Source organism: Camelus bactrianus, chromosome 3 (genome assembly GCF_048773025.1).
Source record: "Camelus bactrianus isolate YW-2024 breed Bactrian camel chromosome 3, ASM4877302v1, whole genome shotgun sequence".
NCBI lineage: Eukaryota > Metazoa > Chordata > Mammalia > Artiodactyla > Camelidae > Camelus > Camelus bactrianus.
In genome coordinates this window covers 75212877-75234325 of record NC_133541.1, presented here as the reverse complement: position 1 = coordinate 75234325, position 21449 = coordinate 75212877, and the positions used below count along the sequence as shown (strand labels likewise).

Sequence of the window (21449 nt, the reverse complement as noted above, 5' to 3'; positions counted from 1 at the left end):
TTCTAATTACCCAGTTGTGTATGCAAACACTGAAAGCACATTGGGCGCATCAAGTGGGGCTCTGCTTTTATTAGGAAACTCTTTTATTTTCTAAATAGAATATGTCAAACATATTCCTTCCTTTTTAGGCAGTTAACCTTTCATCTCTCCTGTAGCAGAAATTCCAGTCTCTGGGGCTCACTAATTTTGTATTTGAAATATTCTAAAGTAGAAGGAAAGTGCTGTTTACAGTGCCTTTATTAAAAAGCTTTTAATTGTGTTCTGTTGCTGCGTATATAGCTTGGATCCCTGCTGAGTATACTTCACTGCATGAGAAAAATACAGTATTTTTAAAAGGCACACCAATAAACTCAACCTAATTCCACTTTGACCCTGACAATTGAGTAGACAAAGTACTTTTATAATGTTCTTTCTTACTAAATTATAATGAAAATATGAATTCAGTAGATCTTTAGGAATGTGTTTCTAAGTGATCTCCATCCTCTTATTTTTGAAAAAAAATCTTTTTATGTAGCTCACTCAGTTTTTCTTCACACGTTATCACATACGTTTCAATAATATAGCAGTGCCACTTATAATATGACTTGTCGTAGAAAATGATTCAGACACAATGCAGTTTGATTCACGGGTAAGGCATGCTTCCCAACTTTTCTCCTATCTTGGCATACACAGAAAACTATTTCTAGTTCATACAGAGAGGGGCTAAAGGGATAACGATCCCAGCAAACACTGTAGGAAGTGTTCGACACTTGAGACGTTTCTCCAAATACTGAACTGAGTATTTACAGCAACCCTGTGGGGTAGGTACTATAATTATTTCTGTTTACGGACAGGGAAATGAAAGCGCAGGGAGCCTTGAAATCATGGAGCCAGTAAGTGGTCTACCCTCTTTTGACCCAGGTAGTTCATGCTGTTACCTGTGTTGTACTTGACACCCCTGTCATCCTCTGGTGGCCCATCATGAATGCACAGGATTGGGGAAGAGAACAGAGCCATAATTTGCAAGGTGAACGCTGAGGTTGCATCATTTCCTTGTAATTGCTTCCCCCTCCACCATAGTAGTTTATAACCTTTTATAGATACTAGACTTTCTTCTCTCTCACTCTTTTCTTAAATCAGTTTTACTGAGATGGAGTTTACATACCATAAAATTCAAGGGGTTTAAATGCGTAATTCAATGAATTTTAGCGTATTTACAGTCATGCAATCTAATCACCACAATCTAATTCTGTACCATTTCCATCATCCTAATAAGTTTTGTGCCTATTTACAGCCATTCCCCCATTCCCACCACAGCCCTGGGCAGCCTCTCATCTACTTCTGTTGCTAGACGCTTGCCCCTTTGTAGGCATTTCATATTAATGGATCCGTCCAATACATGATCTTTTATGTCTTAATTCTTTCACTCAGCATAATGATTTTGAGGTTCTAGATCCTGGAATTTCATGTACGACGTTTCATTATTTGCAGACCGCTTTCAAATGTCTTCTAAACCTGCTTCCATGGAAGTGGAGTGTTGGTTTTACTGACTCACTGCTGGGGTTCGTAGCCGTCACAGCAGGTTTAGGTGGCTCTGCTAGAGCCCTGAGGAGTTTACCACTGAGGGGAAACATCTTCGTCATCGAGCCTCCCACAGAGTCAAGGGCTTAGATGTGGGCTTCATGCTACTTAAAGCATCCTTTTATTGACAGCTGCATATGTACTAGAAAATAGGCAGTTTGAGAGGCACAAAAGCTGTCAATACCATGAAGGAAGGAAACTGAGGTGGTTATTTCTTATGTTAAAAGTTAAAACATTGGTCTTAATAGATTAGCAGATCAGCAGGTTTTGTGGGGATTGGGGGTGGGAATTATGTAGAAACAGGATGAATCATTCTATTTCTAGAGGTTTTCTTGTTTGACTTTTGAGGATTCTCAGAAATCCCAGGTGCTTAGAAAAACAGAACTCTACAATGTGTAGGACTGTGATCATTTGAATTGTAAGGAAAAGTAGCACAGCATCAAGGGTAATTAAACAAACGGATGCTGTAACAATCTGTGTAGTGAACTCAGCTTTGTTCATTTTAAAAATGACTTTGCCATGATTTTCAGTCGCCTGGGTGTGGATTTTCTTGTATCCAGCAGATCTCATGCTGAGAGAGATACCTTTAGGGCATGAGCCATGAGAAGGAGCAGTAGGATGAGGTTATGAGATTAGGAAGTACCCAGAGTTCTATATTATAATTCATTGATTTGATTTGTGGAGCCCAGGCCTTGAGTAGATAAAATAGAGCACTTTGAAAGCTACTGCCCAAGCCTGGCTCTCATGTGGAAAGTGAAATCACATTTGAAACTGTGTATCATTTGGGAAGACGCCCTCGTCAAGAAATAGTAAATTTCCATTCAAAAAGAATGGAACTTACTGAACCTTGTTGTGAGTCAGGCACTGTCCTAAGTGCTGGGGACAGAGCCATGGGCTGGTGTCAGTGCTGTGAAGCAGGGCAAGCTAAGGGGGTGAGGGGTGTGGGGATGTCATGGTAAGGTCATCTTTCATGCAGAGGTGAGATGGGAGGAGGAGCCTGGGAACTGTAGGTGTAAGTCAGCCAGGGTGGTGTCTGGGGGGACACAGGCCAGAGTGTGTTCCTGGCATGGCTGGAGTGACACAGCTGTGAGGGGACAGGAGATTATCAGAGGTGGAAGGAAGGCCCTGGGAGGCTGGTCAGGTAAAGCCTCCTACCATTGACTTTTGCAAATTCTCCCAGGTCCTAGCTGCTTAAAAAAACAAAACTCTACGATGTCTTGGACAGTAGTGGTTTGAATTGTAAGGATAAGTAATACCACGTCAAGGGTAATTAAACAAATGGATGATATAAGAATCTGTATTGTGAAATCAGCTTTGTTAATTTTGAAACAGCTTTGCCATGATTTTACTCTCTGAGGGAGGCAGAAATTCACTGGAGGGTTCTGAGCATCGGTTTCTACCCCCTCTGAAGCATTTGGGTTTGGAGTTTGTTTTGCTTGACAATAAAAGTGTTGGCGCCTTCCTATTTTTAGGGTCACCATTAGCTGTGGCACTCACTGACAGTTCCCTTCTCATGGAAAAATAAATTTGCCCTTTTATGTCTGCTTCATCAGGTCTCTTTTTCAGCTTCGAGAGTTTGGATTAAGAACAAGCATTTCACAAATGACTCTCATTCCAGGTGGGCTGATGTGATCTTGGCCTACCCCAGGGAGGGGAAGTCACTTCACCTGAAACAGTAACCTTTCCTCAATCTGCACAGTCTTCTAGGAGCAGAAAAACCATGCAAATACTTTCTGATTGTGTATTTGGAATTTTCTTTAAGACGGAGCTCTGCTGAATTCCCGAGTGAATGCTTCAATCTGTATTTAGTCTGAAATTCTGAGCAAAGATGAAACCTCCCTTGATAGGGGCTCTGGTCTCTTTCACTCTGGGAAATCAAAGGTGTTCATAAGTTGGTGCCAGCAAAGAAGGGAAGGGTGATGAGGGTCTTCTGAGGTGGCAGGGCACATAGCTAAATTTGGGGACGGAGATGTCATTTTAGCATGGCAGACACAGCAAAAAAAAAAAAAAAAAAAAAAAGGAATGTGCTTAATTTTGTTCTTTTTGTTAAGGCAATGTGAGGTTTGTTATTTTCTCTCTCCATGGTCCTGTTTTTGTGTTCAGCACAGATGTTCAGGAAATGAATTCCAGCGCCAGCACCTGTGCGACACTGACCCAGGTCTGCTTTGCAACATCCTCTACTCTCACTGTACCTCACAGATCAGCTCACATGTGACATTTACTCCCGCTCCCCTCTGCACATCCACCCAGAGTTAGCCACCCGGCATTTCTGTCCCTCCATCTGAGTTTTTGGACTTAATGCAAAAATGATACGGGGCCTGGTATCTCAGTGGTAAGTCTATTTTAACAGACAGGTACCGCCAGCCTCTCCATTTAGAAGCATCTTACGACTCCATGAGTGCAGTTTTGCAGGCTTGTAAGAAGCTGGTGCCCCGCTGCACCCTTCATGTAGAATAAGTAAATGAGCAGTTGATTTCAGTGGGGTGGCAGTGTCCTATTTTTAGAATATCATGGTTTCATCCAGGGCCGTTCACATAGTTCTCATTGTAAAACTCTAACATCTGTCCAGCATACAGCTTCAGACATCTGGCTTCCACTTGCTATACAACAGGGACACTTGGACTCATGTCCCCGTTTTTACAATGGAACAGTACCTGTTTCTGGATTACTCTGAAGGGGGAGGTTAGCAAATGATACAAAAGCATACTGGGAACAAAACCCACAGAATCAACATGCTCATCACATTTTATTGCTCATTGAGCTCCCAAGTTAAGTGTTTCCTTGTAAATCTCCACAGGCATTTTCTTTTGATCAAGCTTATGGTTCTGTCTCTCCTCTTAGCTCTGGAGGGTGCTAAGCTGCCTCTCTGGAAAAAGCCTTCTCTCTTTTTCTCGGTCTCAAATTTATGACTATGTTTAGGTTTACACATAGCAGCTGGACCTCATGGCTGAGGCATTCGTACTGCAGAGGTGGGGTCCCAAGGCAGGGAGCAGGTGGGGAGCACACATCACCCGGGATGATGGGGTGAGTGCCCCCAGCCAGAGCCCTGACTCCCTTCCTCCAGACGACAACATACACAAACACCTATGAGAAGGGGTCAGAGCACCTAAAAACAGAACAGCCCAGAGAGAGACTTAATTAAACTCACTTGGCAACTTCTTCACCAAAGAGCATAGACTTAAATCCACAGTTGATCTTCTCTACAGCAATTTTAGGTCTTCACAGAGCTTCACCCTTATTTTTGTGACTTTTTCTTGGTAAGCAATCCATGTGGAGGTAGTTCAGAATGAGCAACCTGAGGTGCAAAAGAACTTAAGTGATTTTACTCAGAAAAAAAGTGGTTGGCAAGGTTACCTTTGAATGCAGAACAGTGTTATTGGTGATTACTGCCCGATGGAGCTGGCCCCCTAGAGTTAAGGTCCTGAATATACTTCTGTGAAAATGCCACAGTATTTGTGTTGCTCTGGCAAAATTTTATCTCACGGCTCTATTTTAATGGCAGTAATCACTGAAAATCCACACAATGTCCTCAGCTTCCTGGGAGAGCTTTTTCAGCTAGGGCCTTCTGTGGCTCTGTAATAAGAGCCTGTAGCTTCTAGAGAAGATAGAAAACACATCAGAGCATTGACTTCAGAGTATGTGAAGAAACCAGGTTTCCCACCCCCCCCACTCTGCCCCTCAGGTTGCAAATCGGTTGCTTCTACCTAGACTGTTGGAGCAATTTACACCCTACTGAGGAGCCTACGTGGGGTTCTTTAACCACAGAGCGTGGATTGATTGACAGCCCCTGTCTTCAGCTTCAACAGAGATGGAGTGAGCGCTTATACAGACTCAGTGGGGTGGGACTTCCCTGTTGAATGCTGCTTTATGTCTTTTCAGCCAAATGCCATTTACGTCTGCTCACCATTTGAAATCTCCTTTGACTTTCTACTTCTTACAAAAGGAAGTAAAACAGCAGCCATAGATAGCATCATGGCATTTCCTTCGTTTTCCCAAAATGCACCTTTTGGGTGTTTTGTGCACCAGATCTTAAGGAAAGTGGGTCTTTTCAAATGAAAATTTTGTGAAATCTTACTATGATGTAAGCTAATGAAAATTTGGGGCAGTGTACTGTGAGTGGATGGGGGCTATAATTGCTTCTTTGCCCTTTGAACAAACCACATCTGCATATAACATGTTCATGAGCCACGTTAAATTAGTCAGTTTGGCTTTTTTTTTTTTAAGAGAGAAGTAAATGTGTGCATTGATGGACAATGACTGTTTTGTGAGTTTTTAAATGGACAGTTTTGATGTTAAATAGGCAGTTGTGGTGAGGATGAATTTAGAGCTGTGCTATCAGACTGTTTAAGGTAATTTATGGATTTCAATTTAAAGGAATTTTTTACTTTTCTGTCTGAAGTTGGGATGTAGCATTTTATGGACAGCTGGGCATAGAAATCACTCCAGCAAAATACAGTGTACATCAAAAGCAAACGTATTTTGCAAGAGGGAGTATACCATTTACTTTAAGAAATAAATGTTCAAAAACATCTTGATCTCAACATCACTTTTTCAAACTGTGTGGGAGGATTAAATCCAGGCATGCAATTATGTTGAAATAATTATGTAACTGTTGTGATGACCATCTCACCTATATGGTTGAGTTTACCAGTTAGGTTTGTGTCTGAGAAAATTCTAAATCAAGAATAGATTTCTGATCCTGACAAATTCCTGACTGGATGGTTCATCAGCATCCTAGTCTTTCTAAGTAGTTTTGGACAACCTAATCACAACTTTTTTTGACATTAAAAAAAAGTTAAAGCCTGCATTCCAGGAGGTTTATGAGAAATGATTGGGCAATTCAGCTGGTTTTCAACGCCTATTCAAGATATCCATGTAGTTTTGAAATCATGATGTCTCATTTTTCTAAACCCTGACTCAGTCTTTGCAATTTATTTATTCATCCGTTTATTTGAGAAAATTTATTAAGCATTTACTTGTCATTAACATTTAATCATTTCTGACAGCTACCATTTAAAATGTTGACATCGTAGCATACAGTGAAATGGTGATCATGTAGCATATTGTTAATAACTGATGGCTCACCATTACCGTGAATTATTTAATCATTATCCGTTTATATTTTGCATGCCTATTATGTGTCATTCAGTACAATACACAAATATTTATTGAGCATCTACTATGTGTCAAGAATTCTTCTGGGTTCTAGGGACATAGCAATGAATGTAACAGGCAAAAACTTCTGCCCTTGTGAAGACAGGCTAGCATTTCTCAAATACACTTTAAAATCATTCTGACATATATAATTGTGTTTTTAATGAATGTAGAAAAAGTTGGTACCTTGTTGATTCTTTTAGCTGAAAAAAACCAGTAGTTGTATCAAAGGGTCTGAAAGGTCTACCTGAAGACTTCTAGTCTTATACTTTAAAGGAATGTAAGAATATTTTAGGCAAAATTGCAATGAAGTTAAGATGTTATGAGTCAACATTGTTATGTAAGTGACACAAATTCTCATTAGCTCCAGAGCAAAGCCATTCTGTAAACAAATTTATAAGGTAGTTGCTTTGTCCAAAAACAGTTTGAAAAATTGAAGTTTTCTCCTAGATAATTTAGACTGTAATACCCAAAGTAAGTAATGGAGAAAGTATAGGTATCAGAATAATATGGCATACAATAAAGAAATACTGCCAAATATAAGTGTATGAATGATTAAATGAAATGTTTTAAGTAGTAGATAAGTGTAATTCCTGATGGCACTGGGACATGAGAAAACGAGTTAGATTATTAAAATTAAATATTGAAACACCTTTAATTGAAATTAACTTCTAGAACTTTTTTCTCAGTGTAGAAACAGAATTATTCAGTGTTATACGTATTTGTATTACTAGCTTATTGTATACTGTTTTCTGTGTGAAAATAATACTGGTTCTAGCTTGAGTTACCTTTAATTTTAAGAAGAATCTACTTGTTATAGGTGTATATCTCAGTGACCAAAGATGATTAGAAAATGGCAGAATTGACCTAGATCTTTCAACTCTTGCCAGTTTGACAACATGAAGCCATTCCGAAAGTTTGTCTACAGTTCATGTATTTAAGGTTGGCATAATAGAGGTGAAGCCCACATTTATATTTTAAAAGCAGAATAAGTTGAAGAAACTCTGCAGCATAAGACATAAATGGAAATAGTGTCTGTTCATACTGCTACGAAAACAAAATTCAACTGAGAATAAATCTGAAGATCTAATTGGCTTCATTTAATGATTCATGAATTGGGCCACATCCCACCTAGCAATAGGAGCTCCGTGGAGCTGTACAAAGTAGAAGACTTTTATTGGCCAAAACTGGGAAGTGACAACGAAAGAGCAGATTGTTTCAGGCAAGATTACCTCGCTTTCCTTAGGGGGACGTAAAAGGTCTACTAGATAGATTCCCTCACTAGTGCTGACCAGGAAATTCCAGACTGACTGGTTAAAATTACGTTCCTTGGGGAGGTTGATACCGTGATAAGGTTAGGTATTCAGTCTTGGTTTGGCGGTGTGGGCTTAGCATAAGTAGCTCCATTTGGGGCCTGTTGTCTCTTTTTAAACAATATCTAGCAGCTCTGTGATGGTATCTATTGTATGTGCGCGCGTGTGTGTATGTGTGTTACTTAATTACCCAGACAGCCGCGTCTGTGGTCTGGTGACCTTGTGTGTGAGGACCCAGGATGCTCACACGGTAATTGTGGTCACTGGAGGTGGATGCTTTTCTAACCTAAGTCCTGGCATGCTTTCAGTTATATTCTAAGAAGCCCTCCATCTGCACTTCTCTTGGCTGGTGGTTCCACAGAGAACCAAGAGAAAGATAAACTGCAGGTTTAGTTCAGTGGGAGGAGGGAGGAGATCATTTTTGCCCAAAGGCATTATTCTGTGACGTTCCAAAGATAATGGGAGAGATTCCTTTCTCATGGGTAACTCCCCAAATTTTTTCCTGTGAGATAACATAATGCCTTGAAGACTAGTCTTTTTTTTTTTTTTTTCCTCTTAAGATCTTTATCTCTATAATTGTTAGATTACATCTTGTCTTCTTTCCGGGCCTTCCTAGGCAGGCCAGAGCCCAAAGCCAGTTAATCTCCTCGCTCTTTCTCAAGAGCAACATTGTCCACTAGAAATAAAATGTGAAACACATATGTCATTTAAAGTTTTCTAATAGCTATATTTTTAAAGGTAAGAAAAAAGAGGTAAAATTATTTTTATAATTAACCCAGCATATCCAAAATATTATTATTTCACCATTTAAACAATCTAAAAATATTAATGAGATGTTTTACATTTTTTTGTACCAAGTGTTCAAAATCTGGTGTGTATTTTACACTTAAAACACATCTTAGAGACTGTGAACATCTAGAGAGTAGGGCTTGGCATTTTTCCTGATTTACATCTGAACCTTTCCTCCACTCCCACTTTGCCTGGCTAGGTTCTTAATACAGGCTGCTGAATGAATGAATGAATGAAGGCTCTATTTTTATTAGACCTATTGTTTTAATCTTTTAAAGTTCATGTAGATATTACTGAAGAGTTAAAAATTTGTTTTGTGCCAAAATACACTAGAAATTCTTTTTATACTGTAGTCACTATAAAAGTTTATAGTTGTAGGGGTTGGCGGAAGCAAAGCAGTTAGGAGTCTAGATTTGTATTCCATCGAATACTAGCAACCTTCTGTGTGACCTGGGGCTAATTGCTTAACTTCTCTGGTCCTCTCAACCTAGTCATCTGTAAAATGCTGTGGGATTAGATTACCTCTAGTATCCTTTCCTAGTCTCTGATTGTGTAATTTGGTTTTGAGCAAATGTAGTTTTTTCTTTTGACAGTTTATATTATAGAAGAATAATAGCTCTCCTTTGCTGACCTCTGCAAACAAACCTGTGATCATTTTTATGAATTGCTTCTGTATTCATATTCTGTTCATTTTCAAAAATTGAGATTCTTATCCCTGAAGGTGGTGGCATCATTTTCTGTATCCTTAGCACATAGATAATAAGGCAACAATGAATCTTAAATGAATTTTTTACTTATATTAAAAGCTATTGGCTATAGTTTGCTTGGTGGAGAAAGTTGGGGTATTTCAGCAGTGGTGGATGGAGCAGCTGCCTTTGTTTTTTTTTTTTTTTTTTTTTTTATTACTAAAGAAATTCTGAGTAGGCTTGATCCCTAAAAACTCAATTTATCACATTTTTCCTCATTCATGTTTGTCTTTACTGCCACCAAAAATGTTTTCCCTACCTTGCTCTTCTGACCATGTTATTCTCAAGCTCAAACTGTTCAGTGCCCCCAAAGAACACATTTGAGGCTTCTTAGCTTGTCATTAAAGGGACTGGATACTCATTCTGCCCGTTGACCTGCATTGCTCACTTTTCCTCACACTGAGTCCCCCTAGAATTGCAGGTGGGTCTGCCCGCCCCCCTCGATGTGCCTCAGGCAGTCCCTTCTCTAGCTGTTGCCCCTGCTCTTCTGCCCCCAAGACTGCCCCTCTTCTCCTCCAATTATCAGAATCATTCCCATCCTCCAAGGCTAGGCGGGGTGAGTTTCAAGCCCTGTCATCACCCCAATCCATAATTCAGCAGCTGTGCCGAAATAACCCTCGCTCTTATCTGTCGTCCTCATAGACTGCCTTAAACAAGCACCGACTCTTATACACAATAGATTTTGGACTGTTTCTCCTACTAAGTTGCAGTGTTCTCAGGACAGATTACTTTTTTTTATTACTGCCCCAATTGGATGCTGGATTCTAGTCCAGGCCCCAAATATAAAAGGGGCAAATGTGTAGGCAAGTAGTTACAGTTGAGATGGGATAAGCACAAACATTGCAACATGCATAGGGCACCTTAATGGACCAGTGGAGGGAGTAGACAGCTATTCCTGAGGGAAATCTGGGGAAGGTTCACGGGGCTGGTGAGTCATTTCAGGCAGTGGGGACTGCACTGTTAAGCCTGAATGCCGTGGAACATGGAACATTTCCTGTGCCTCCTTTATGGGTCTCCTTTACAGCAGTGTGGCCCAGTGATTGGGTGTACAGACTGGGGACAGAGGGCCTGGGTTCGAATCTGGCTCTGACTTTTGTTGGCTCTATCAGTTTGGGAATATTTAGTCATTTTGTGCTTCAGTTTTCTCCAGTGGAATATGGGAATAATAATAATAATAGTTTACTTTGGGGAAAGGTAGAGAAAGAAAAAGGAAGAGAGATACTTAGGAAGGAGGAGGGGGTTTCAATGAGTTAAATTAAGTAAAGAATTTAGACTAGAAAGTGTTTAATCATGGTTAGTTATTTTTATATCTCTTAGTGTTGATTCTCACAATGCCATGGACATAGAAGGTGTTTGATGAATATTTCCTGAATGAACATTGCCACTAATCAATTAGTTACCTATGCATAACTTCTGTCTGTTACAGAAACAGCCATTTCTAATGATAGCTCTCAGCGATACGCTACTTGTTTGAGGGGTGGGTGTGTGTTAGTGATATGTGCTGGGTTCATATTGGCTCGCTGGGGGAAATTTTCCAATTCTGAGATCAGTGACCTGAAACTTCATGTCTACTGTGATTTCCAGCTGCCTAGATTTCTGAGACAGCATGCCATAGGCAGTGTTTGCAGATTTGTTCATGGAGAATCAGTACACAGTGTCCCTTAGAGTTTCACATCTTTTGTGTGGGATTCAGTTTCCTTACTGAAATATGTATGAAATTAATAACATGGTGATGCCATGAAGCTCTCCTGAGTCATTTTAACTTAAATGATATTATGTAAAATTGCCTTTCATACAATGAACAGTTTTTTTTTCCTCACAGATAATGCAATATCTACTGCTTCACAAATTATAAACTGTGAATATTTACTTAGTATATAGCAGGTTCCTCATCTTAAAATTCATAGCATTTTTGCCTTAAACTGAGATTATCTCCAAGTCTTTGTTGGGTGCTTTCTTTTTACAGGACTTGGCCTTTTATTGTTAATGTTAGAGTAGTTCTTCCAGAACAATCTGCATGTAAAATGCAGGAAACAATGGCTACTTTTTAAAAAAATACATATAGTAGCTTATTGAAACAATAATTGAATAATAAATATGATACTATAGAGCCAAAATTTAACTAATAATTATGTTAGGTTTTACTGTTATAGCTGTATTTTTGAAGCATTTGAAAATAAAATAGCAAGAAGTATTCCAAATGATTAAAATCTGGAGTCTCCTAAAATAAGTAATAAAAATCATTATCACTGTATTTCCCCACATACATGCAAGATATTTTAGGCTTGGTGTCTAAATAGGCTTCATCAACACTTTTTCCTGGGTTCTCACCAAACACCTTGGGAATAGGTAGGGAGCCTGTTCTACTGCTTTTACAGATGGGTAAACTGAATCACAGAGCAGTTAAATGATTTGCCCAGGGTTATGTAGTAATTAGGTATCTGTATCTGTACTCTTTTTGTTAGATCATTCTGCTGCTCAAAATGTTTATTTCTGTAAGCATATAAATGTTTTGTACTTCAGTAATTCATTTTTATTTCTATGTAAGAAGATAAGAGAGGATAGCAGGTTAAGTTACCTGTGAGAGGGTGTGTATTTTAGTAAGGTTGGTCTAGCCTCTGTTTCTTTTTTATAGCGTATCACTAAAAATGTGTCCTCCTTGAGAATAAGAAAGAACACATTGTGTCAAATTCATTAATGGCATACATTGAACAACAACAAAAAACTTCGTCTCATTTCAAATCAGCCACCTTTTAAAACAGTTATGTCAAAAGATGCTTTAACTCTTATCAGTCTGTAATGCCAACCTGAAGAATGAAGCTGTCATTCAGATAATTTAAAAAATACTCTTGCCTCAAATACCTTCATCCTGCCACAAAAAGACCTTTGGGGAATTCCTTTCCTGTGTAGCAGAGTTCCTTACAATAAACATACCTAAAGAAACCAGAAAACTCACTTCTCATATAACTGCTGCTTGAAAATGTTGGTCTGACTGATATATGAAGATAAAATTTACAATAATGTGATTTTTTTAATGAAGAATGAAAATTGTCTGATGATTTGTTTAAAGGTAATTTTATGCATGCTGTCACTGAGGTTTTTAGTTTTTTTAACAGATAAACAAGTTTCACTGGTGAGAAATGTTATTAATGATTATGAGGATAATAATTTCAAAGTGACTGCTGATACTTTGGGTTAAAAATGGCCTTACCTTTGAAGACCTTCTCTCTTTAGAACTTAAGCGTCTTTACATATTTTGCCTCATTTACTTTTACAGCATCCTTTACAGTGATTTGCGTGGGTGGCACAGTCCTTTCCATGTAGGTAGTGAAACCCAGGCATAGGTTAAATGATTTACTCTTAATTTTATGCTGCCTTTTTTTTCAGGCACTTTCTAAGGCTTTATGTGACCATTATTCTAAGCAGTGCATAATTCAAAGCAGTGAGGAATTATGGGGACTTACTTAGAACACCAGTGCTAAGAAAATAAAGACTATTCAGGGCCCTTAATGACCCTTACCTCCTAAATGCAAGAATGGTTACAACTGTTGACATTTTGCAGTCATCGTAAAACAAAGGCATTGTAACTGGGCAAAACATATTCAGAATATCAGGTAGTATTCTGTTTGCTTCACAGCTCATCAAGGCGGGTGTCTATATGAGCTGGTGATGATTATACCAATTCTGGAAACTTTGATAGTGAGGGCACATCATCTTGCATGGTAGACAGGATTACTGGACATAGACGACCAGGTAGTAAATAGTGAAGTTCACAGTAGACTTTATCCCGTGCTGGCCCTTTCCCAATGTGCCATGATACATTTTGAGCTCTTCCATTTTAGTTTCCATTATCTACCACCCAAGTTCTCAATTCAATTTCAGACTCGGGCAAAAGCCTGTAATTCTATTTGTTTTGGGTAAATTTAGCAAGCTGCTCCTGATTACACCTTAGCCAGAGACCATCTGTTGACTGGCGTGCCTCTCAGAGGAGTGGTTTCTGTAGGCGATGAATGGGAAGAGGATTGGAACGCCGCTGCTATTAGTAAGCAGATGCACCGTATCAGGGATGGTCCTTCCCGCCTTTCAATCTGCCAGCTCTCTGTGTTGATGGAGTGTCGTATGCCTGCGAGTCCTTCCATCCCGAGGCAGCGAGAAGTGCTCTCCTAGGGGCCATTTATCAAGTGCTTCTACTGGCCTTTGATGGAAAGGAATTTAGGAGTCATAGTTTGATACACTTAAAGCCCGGGCACCTTCTCCTCTGCACGTCCTGAGTACGGATGTATGTGTATATATATCAACCCCATGTACATGGTTTTCAGCAGCTGTGGTCATGTGCTGTCAAAAGCCCCACAGACGAAACAACAGGATACAGCTGTGCTCTGTAATGTACTGTGTAAACCTCCTCAGGATCAGGCTCGCAATTCTTTAAAGCGGTAAAATTATTGCCGGTTCATTTGCATCAGATGGGGAAGATGTGCTAGATAAATTTAGAGTGTTGAAGAACAGTTTTGATGCTGACAGCGCTATGATGAGGGTTCTTTCTAAATGATGATGGTGTCGTTAGCTCAGGGCTGAGATGAGGCGGGTCTAAACACAACACAGGCAGCCGCTTCCTGTTGCAGGGAGGCACGGTGGGGGGAAATGGACAGAATGAACATAAATTAGCTTCATCTCATTTTCTGAAAGGATTGGAGGAGGGAGTGAGGGAAGGAGGCTGTGGATTACCAGGGTGCTTGAAAACTGAAATTAGATCAGTGAAGTGAGAGGATTGGTTTCCGCCCTGTGTTGGGGGAAAGGGAGCAACGCCTCGGTGCTAACAGCTGCAGGTTGGCGTAATTAACTGGCTTCTGTAGGAAGTGCCCAGGGTCATCGTAGAAACCCATCAGCTAGGGTATTCCTCGAGTTCAGCTTCTAAAGGTTGGCAGAAAGGGGTGGGGTAGTAGTATTGTATCCCAGCTGCAATACTTTTCTTTAAGGCAAGAAAGAGTTTAAGTTTCATAAAAATCTCACAGGATTCTGGATCCATTACTTTTTTCACCTATTTGTCACCTATCATTTTGATGTTATGGTCTCTCTATTGTTTTCTCAATGCCACAAATTAAAGTGGGGTCGTTTCCTCCACCCCCAGCTCTCACATACAAACTCAGTATTCTTTAATTCTGGTTATGAAAATTATTTCAGGTTCATCAAAGTGAGGGTTCATGTAGGACCACAACAGAAATATATTCTCTAGTGTATATCTTAAATTTTAGTTAACAGTGACTGTATTAAAATGTTATTTCAATTAAAAAATTATAAACAAATAGAGAATGTGCTACATATAAAGTACTAAACTATTTTCTAAAAGATTAAAATTAACAATCTTGAATGAGGAAAAATAGTTTCTGGGAATTTCTCTGCTAATCAGGGCAATTTGATTCATTGCTACTGAACTGATGAATGTGAGGCTGATTTAATAAGCTATAATATTTGCATTTACATGTCATCTCTAATATAACAGGATATAATATATTTAAAACTACTGCAGATCATCACCAAACCACATAACAATTGTTAAACGAATTGAATAAGAGGCTTAATTTACAGATAAAGGCTGTAGTTTGCTGATTATATAGTTGATATTATGAAGACAATAAGAAATATCCTGAATTAGCAAAGGAATATTTTAAAACAATATTTAAAAATCATACAGTTGATTCACTTTCTGAGAATGAGGCTTCACCCATGCAAATAAATTGTTTTAACAAGGGTCTGTGGTCTTTAGGAAATGACATTGATAGATATGCTGAAGAAGGCATGTAGAAATGGTGCTTGTGTTAGTTTAGATCATACATACGCCACTTCCTTACCTAGCCTGGTATGTAGGAAACAGGAAACATAAGACCAAGATGACACAAGTCTGAATAAGGAGTAAAAGTTGGAAACAGAAGCTAATCCAGTGTGACTCTTCCCCACTGGTTCACGGGTTTCTTCCTACAGGCTCCAGGAGGAATGATCCTGGCCAAAACAGTCCCAGGAAACACTTTGATTAAAAAAAGTATCTTTCAGTTCTGGCTGAGAAGAAACAGAGTCAAGGAGATTTAAGTGTGAGGCGAGTATCCCTTGAAGACCTTTGTCATAATATAGCTCTTTTATCACATTTAAACATATGCTCAGCTGCCTGCAGTGTCTCATGTTCTAGTCATGGCCGAACAGGCTAATTTTTAAGGGATTTGATTCCATGACACAAGTAGGGAAATAAGACTAACAAGCATACATTCAGGATAGACCTATAATAAAGTAAGAGATAAGACAGCCACACCTTGTGAGGACAGTGCTGGGTGGACATAAGGCCAGGCTGATACAGAGCCTTGTCTCTCTCATCTAGAGAAAATTGAACTCCGTTGAGTACGTATTGAGGCACTGTGGGAGAGACAAGTACATGATAGGTCTCTGCTTTGTACAAGGCTTCCTACGCTGGTAAAATCATTAGAGAACAAGAAGGACTTTGCAATAAAGTGCTATGGTAAGAAGACTCTGGGAGGCCACAAACGCAGTCTTTAGAGGATATATATGTAATATACGTATGTTATGGGGAAGAGATGAAAGATCTGTCTTTATGTCCTGTGGATCACAATTACTAGGATAAATTTGCATTAGTTTTGCCTCATTGTAGGTGGTAAACAAAACCCCAACAAGCAGATTGTTACTGGGGATCAGTTTATAGATGGAGATTATATTGCAGTGGTCTCCCTGGATGGGGGATCTGCTTTGAGAAATACTCCCAGGAGTGTCATTTGGAAGAATTAAAGAGGAGGGAGAGAGAAAAGCTATAATTGAAGCTTCAGCGAGAATATTGTCAATGCCAAGTCACCACTCCCTGGTGCCGTGGATTCTTTCCTGCTGGCCGCAGGATGGATGATGTGGGCTGAACGTGCCCAGGACACTGCAGAACTGGGACCGGGACCCGTGGGCTTTGTCCTGCTGGCCCCTCTCAGATATTCCAGTTGGTGTTGCCAGCTTTACAGTCTCCATGGGCCTGTTTACCTTGGTGATTTGCATCTGATGCATTTATATTGGTCTTTTTTTTTCTTCCTGGGATCCTGGAATCTCATTTATTCACTAGTGCAATAAAAGTGATGGCATGAAAATCCCTCCTTAAAGCAAGGAAGGGAAGAGTGTTTAGGGAAAACAGCAACCATGCTAACTGTGACTCTAATTAAAATACCAAAAAAAGCCTTGTTCTTATTTAGAGGTGGCTAACATCCGCATCTCTGGATACACACAGATCAACGTTAGTCCATCTGTGGGTATCCCTGCTAACTTTTTTTTTTATCCAGTCAGTGTGTTTTCATTTCAAAACAAAACAATAACAACCCTAGGATTGAAACACAAGAATTCTTTGGCCACAGCTTGCAAAAACCACGCTTGGTTGTGTGTGTAGGGAAAATTACTTTGAATAACAAAAGCACAAACAAGAACTGATAGAATAATAAGCAATTAAGGTGGATTAACAACAGTTGCTGAATTCCAGCTGTTGGCTGCAGATGCAGCCTGGCTCCTTAATGCAAACTAGTTGAAACCCGTTGCTATTCAGAGACCAGGAGGGAGGGAAGTGTGCCCACGATGCTGCCCAGACCAGGCATAGCTTTCTTGTTGTCCCTTGAAGGGGATTTAAATGTCGTATCTAGGATGTGTTTTACTTTCTCCTGATTTCTTCTATTATTTAACTTCCTTTGCCTTCTGTTATTTTGATGTCTTCCTCTGTATTTTCTGTGTCCTTTTTGATTGAGAATGAGTAACCAAAATCTGTGTGCTTGCCGTTTGGTTGTGGAACACTGAAAGCCAAGACAAGAGGGCAAAGTATGTGTTTGTCTCTGTTTTCAGTGGGAAAGAGGAGCTCACAGTAACAGAAATCACAGATTCCTTTGACTGCTCTGAGTAATTATCTGGGTTGTTTCCTGGGTTGGGAGCTAGGCCACATTCAGAGCCTCCTTAAGGAGGACAGCCTCATAAAATTATAGGCCCAACCACACAACCCTGGGAAACCGCGTGAACAGGTAATTTACCATACGTGGTCAGTCACCTTATGCGGTCAGTCCCCTGCCGCCTCACCACAGTGTGCCTTGTTGCCGTCAAACCCATGTCCTTGGAAAGCCCTGCAGTCGGTGACGAGGAGTTGGCCGTCTCACAGTAGTGGCCAGGGGTCCTCTACTGGGCCAGCTTCCTGGGCCCCGTGTTCAGAAGGTGTCCCATGTGCCGTTCAATGCTCGCTGTCACCATCTCAGAATTCTTAGTCTTATCTCTGAACCAGTGTTTTGTTGTACATCAGCAGAAGTGGTATATAAAATACATGTTCATATTTTATGGAGGGATAAATTGGGAGTTCGTAATTTGCAGATATTAACTACTGTAGATAAACAGCAAGGTCCTACTGTACAGCACAGGGAACTGTATACAGTATCTTGTAATAGCCTATAATGAAAAAGAATCTGAAAAGGTATATACATACACACATATATACGTATAACAGAGTCACTATGCCATACACTTCGAAATTGGCACAGCATTATAACCAGATTGTCCTTCAATAAAAATAAAATAAAAATTTAAAAATAAAATGTGTTCACCTGTTGGGGCACTGTTGGCGAAAGTGTTCACCACGCCCCATGAACATGGACTACGACGTCTGGGAGCTCAGGGACTCCCAGGGTGGGCAGGGTCAGCGTATGATGGCAGCTGTCGTTTCTGTGGAGTGTTGGTAGAACATGCACACATCAAGAAGTAAAATTTTAAAAGTTGAGTTAATTTCAGTTAGCTTCATTAAGTGCTTCACTGTCCTAGTAAGAACAAAGTACATATGCATGTGTGAACTCCAGTATACAAGCTGTGACCTGGTGATTCCACATACAAGTTAAACGCTCTTACATTCACCTTTAGAACTGTCGTTAAGTCACATAAAGATGAATGGTAAAATTCATGCTAATAATTAAATACTTCCGTTTTTCTTTATTTAGAACAACATTAAATAGCAAATAAAAAACATCACGAGAAATTGAGAGACCATGGAAGAAAGGAAATAGCTCTGTATTTTAGTGCATTTAATTTTTCCCTGCCTTTTGAACCAGAGGCCCTTCATTTTTGTTCTGCACCAAGCCCTGAAAATTACGGAGCGGGCCCTACTCAACTGGTCTATAGTCCAAGATTAACTGGGTCTAATTGAAGAGGATACTAAGATCTGATGCTCCCTAGGTAGCCTGTGAGACGCAGACACCAAACAGGTAACACATCTGTGCCTTCTTTAGAGCCTTAGCTGATGCAGAGGTTCCCGTTTAATTAGGCGCCACTGTATTTCAAAGTTTCTACCTGTCCAGAGAAACTTTGGCACACTTCACGTTCAGGCAAACTATCTTTTTGTGACTGTAATTTTCTCCGATGATACGTGAGGATCCTTTCACCTTCTAGTTGTGGTTAGCAGAAAGAGTTCTGTACCAGGCTAGTAACGTTATACCAATCCACCCCTCTTGCCGGGCCTCTGCCCCGCCCCTCTCCTGACTTTTCTGTTTTCAAGCATAATGTGTACTTGTTCCTGCAGATGAGTTAGGAGACCATGAGTGTGTTGGTTTATTTGCCCTCATGAACGTCAGCAGTTCTTTGACAGAAGTGTGTCTACTACCACGGACAGAAACACTGTCCGGCTTGCACTTTGCTCATGATATGTGTGAGCTCATACACTGCTCTCGCTGAAGGCAACTTACTAACTGGCTTCTTAGTCCAAACTGTGTTACTAAGTGGAAGCAACTCAGGGAGCTGGCTATAAAGCCACAGGCCCCTACTTAGGGCCAGTGGGAGAGCTGGTCAGGAGGAAGGCGGGCAGTGAGCCATGCAGAGGAGCCCAGGGGACATCGTTTCCCAGATTTTAGCAAAAAACCAAGAATGTCTTGCTCCTAGGAGCCAACCACATCAAGTGTCTACTTGATACTTTCCCCAAATCAGTTTATTTCAGCAGGCGAGCTGATGGCCCAGGGTGAGATGGAGAAGCCAAAAACCCTACCCCCGATCTGGTTTTTGTTATAGGTTTGCTGACCCAGATTTCTCTCCAGCATATTTCTCCCTAGGAATTGGTCAGGCACATAAGGAAGCTGCAGTTGCACTTGAAGTGTGTGCGCTCTGATTGCTTAGCAAGCCCCAAACAGACTGCATCAGCTATTGTCTTGGGCCAGAGTTGGCACTATTCCTCCAGGAGAGACATGTTTGCTCCTTTTGCTGCAGATCTGTTTTTGTGAGGCCAGGCGGGGTGTGGTAGGGCCCCATGTGGGAGGCGGCTGTCATAAGGGCTTCACCTCCCTCCTTGGGCCAAACCGTCATCCTCTATTGAAATCCAGGCAGCTAAGAATGGAGTAACTCACTAAGACTTGACCTCAGAAACTTGACAGGAACCCGAACCCCTCATCTTGTCTGTGGCAAAGAGCTGCAGAGTGGAGCATTTTTGTTTTTAAAATTAATATTGGGAGGATTGTGTGGAAACTGGAGGAGGGAGTCATGAAAAATGTGGCCAGGCAGTCAGGAGGTCGACTTCTTGGTCTCATCTTGGGCCAGTACTGGAGGTGCCCCAGGCTTTCCTCCTGCCTTTGACTACAGAGAGCACCTGCTCCCTGACCGCCTGTCCAGGAATTCACTTCTGCCTGCCCTGGACCCTGTGACCATCAGCACCAGGCCAGGAGCCATTTTATACCAAAAAGGCTGTGGGTATTAGAAGAGCCTGGCTCCCAGGGATGCTTGGAAATGTGTTGCTTTTTAATGTTTCTTTCCTCTCTTCTCCTCCCCCCTTCCCTCCCCTCCCCTCCTCTTCTTCTTCTTTTTTTTTTTTTTTTTTTGCCCCTTTTTTGAGGAAAAGGAGGGGCCAAGAAGTTTCAAATATCCCTCATCATATTCCTCTCAAATATCTGACACAAGACTTCACATTCTAGGGATTCAATAAATATTTACTAGAGTGAATAATATTAATCGATCAGGAATTCATGGATGCTTGCTGTCTGAGTCAGTAACAAAAAAAATGTCTGTGGCTCAGTTTCCTCATCTATGAAATAAGGTTGATAATCATATGAACTGAATATTAAATGAGTTAATACATATAAAGTGCTTAGAACTGGGCCTATGTTCAGTACATACGCACTATTGATATTATTTTGACGGCAGAGTATACCAGTCATGGCCTGGGGAGTCACAGAAAGGACCGATTGCGCATCGTAAAGTTTGTGCAGGTAATTATTAAAGTTAATCTCTCTGCACCTGAAGGTCCCTTTAAAGTACAAGTAAATATTCTTCTGCAACTTAGCTGTTTACAAATACAAATGAGTACAAGGTAAGTGTGGGAGTTTTCAGAGTCTTGTTCTTTACTTGGTTTTTCTTCTTGGAAAAGGAATTTGGGCCTTATAACCATTCTCCTTAGGCAACTTATTTTCAGTACCTGCAAAGCGGGCTGGTCAGAAGAGGACCCTTAGTGGGGCCCACTGAGCAGAAACAGGGCATGGGAAACACTCTGCAATTACCTGACACATTCAGCTTCTGAGTCCTTTAATTTTTCTTATCAGTAATTCACTTCAGATAACAACTCTGGAGATAAAATAGGCCTTAGGGGGCGGCTAAAGGGAATGAGAACAAAGGTTTTATGGGTCTTTTATCTCCTGTTTACTAAAAAGTGTTTGGTTGTAAAAGGTAGAGACAAAACTGTTGTGTCTGCTCCAGAAAATGAAGAAATAAACATAATTATTGCAGAGGGGCATTAGTGACAAATAGCATATAGTTACTTTTCCCTAGCCGGTGGCTTCCAATCTCGACTTCATTATTTTTTAGCACTTTTTGGCTCACCATTTGAAAATCAAACACAAGAATAGGCCTTAAGGCT

General features: G+C 40.4%; 1 protein-coding gene across 2 annotated transcripts in view; it reads left to right on the top strand.

The window, feature by feature from the left end:
• The window catches only part of EFNA5 (ephrin A5), a 269595-nt gene that overhangs the window by 143753 nt on the left and 104393 nt on the right, over positions 1–21449 (top strand). The gene's annotated exons all lie outside the window — the stretch shown is intronic.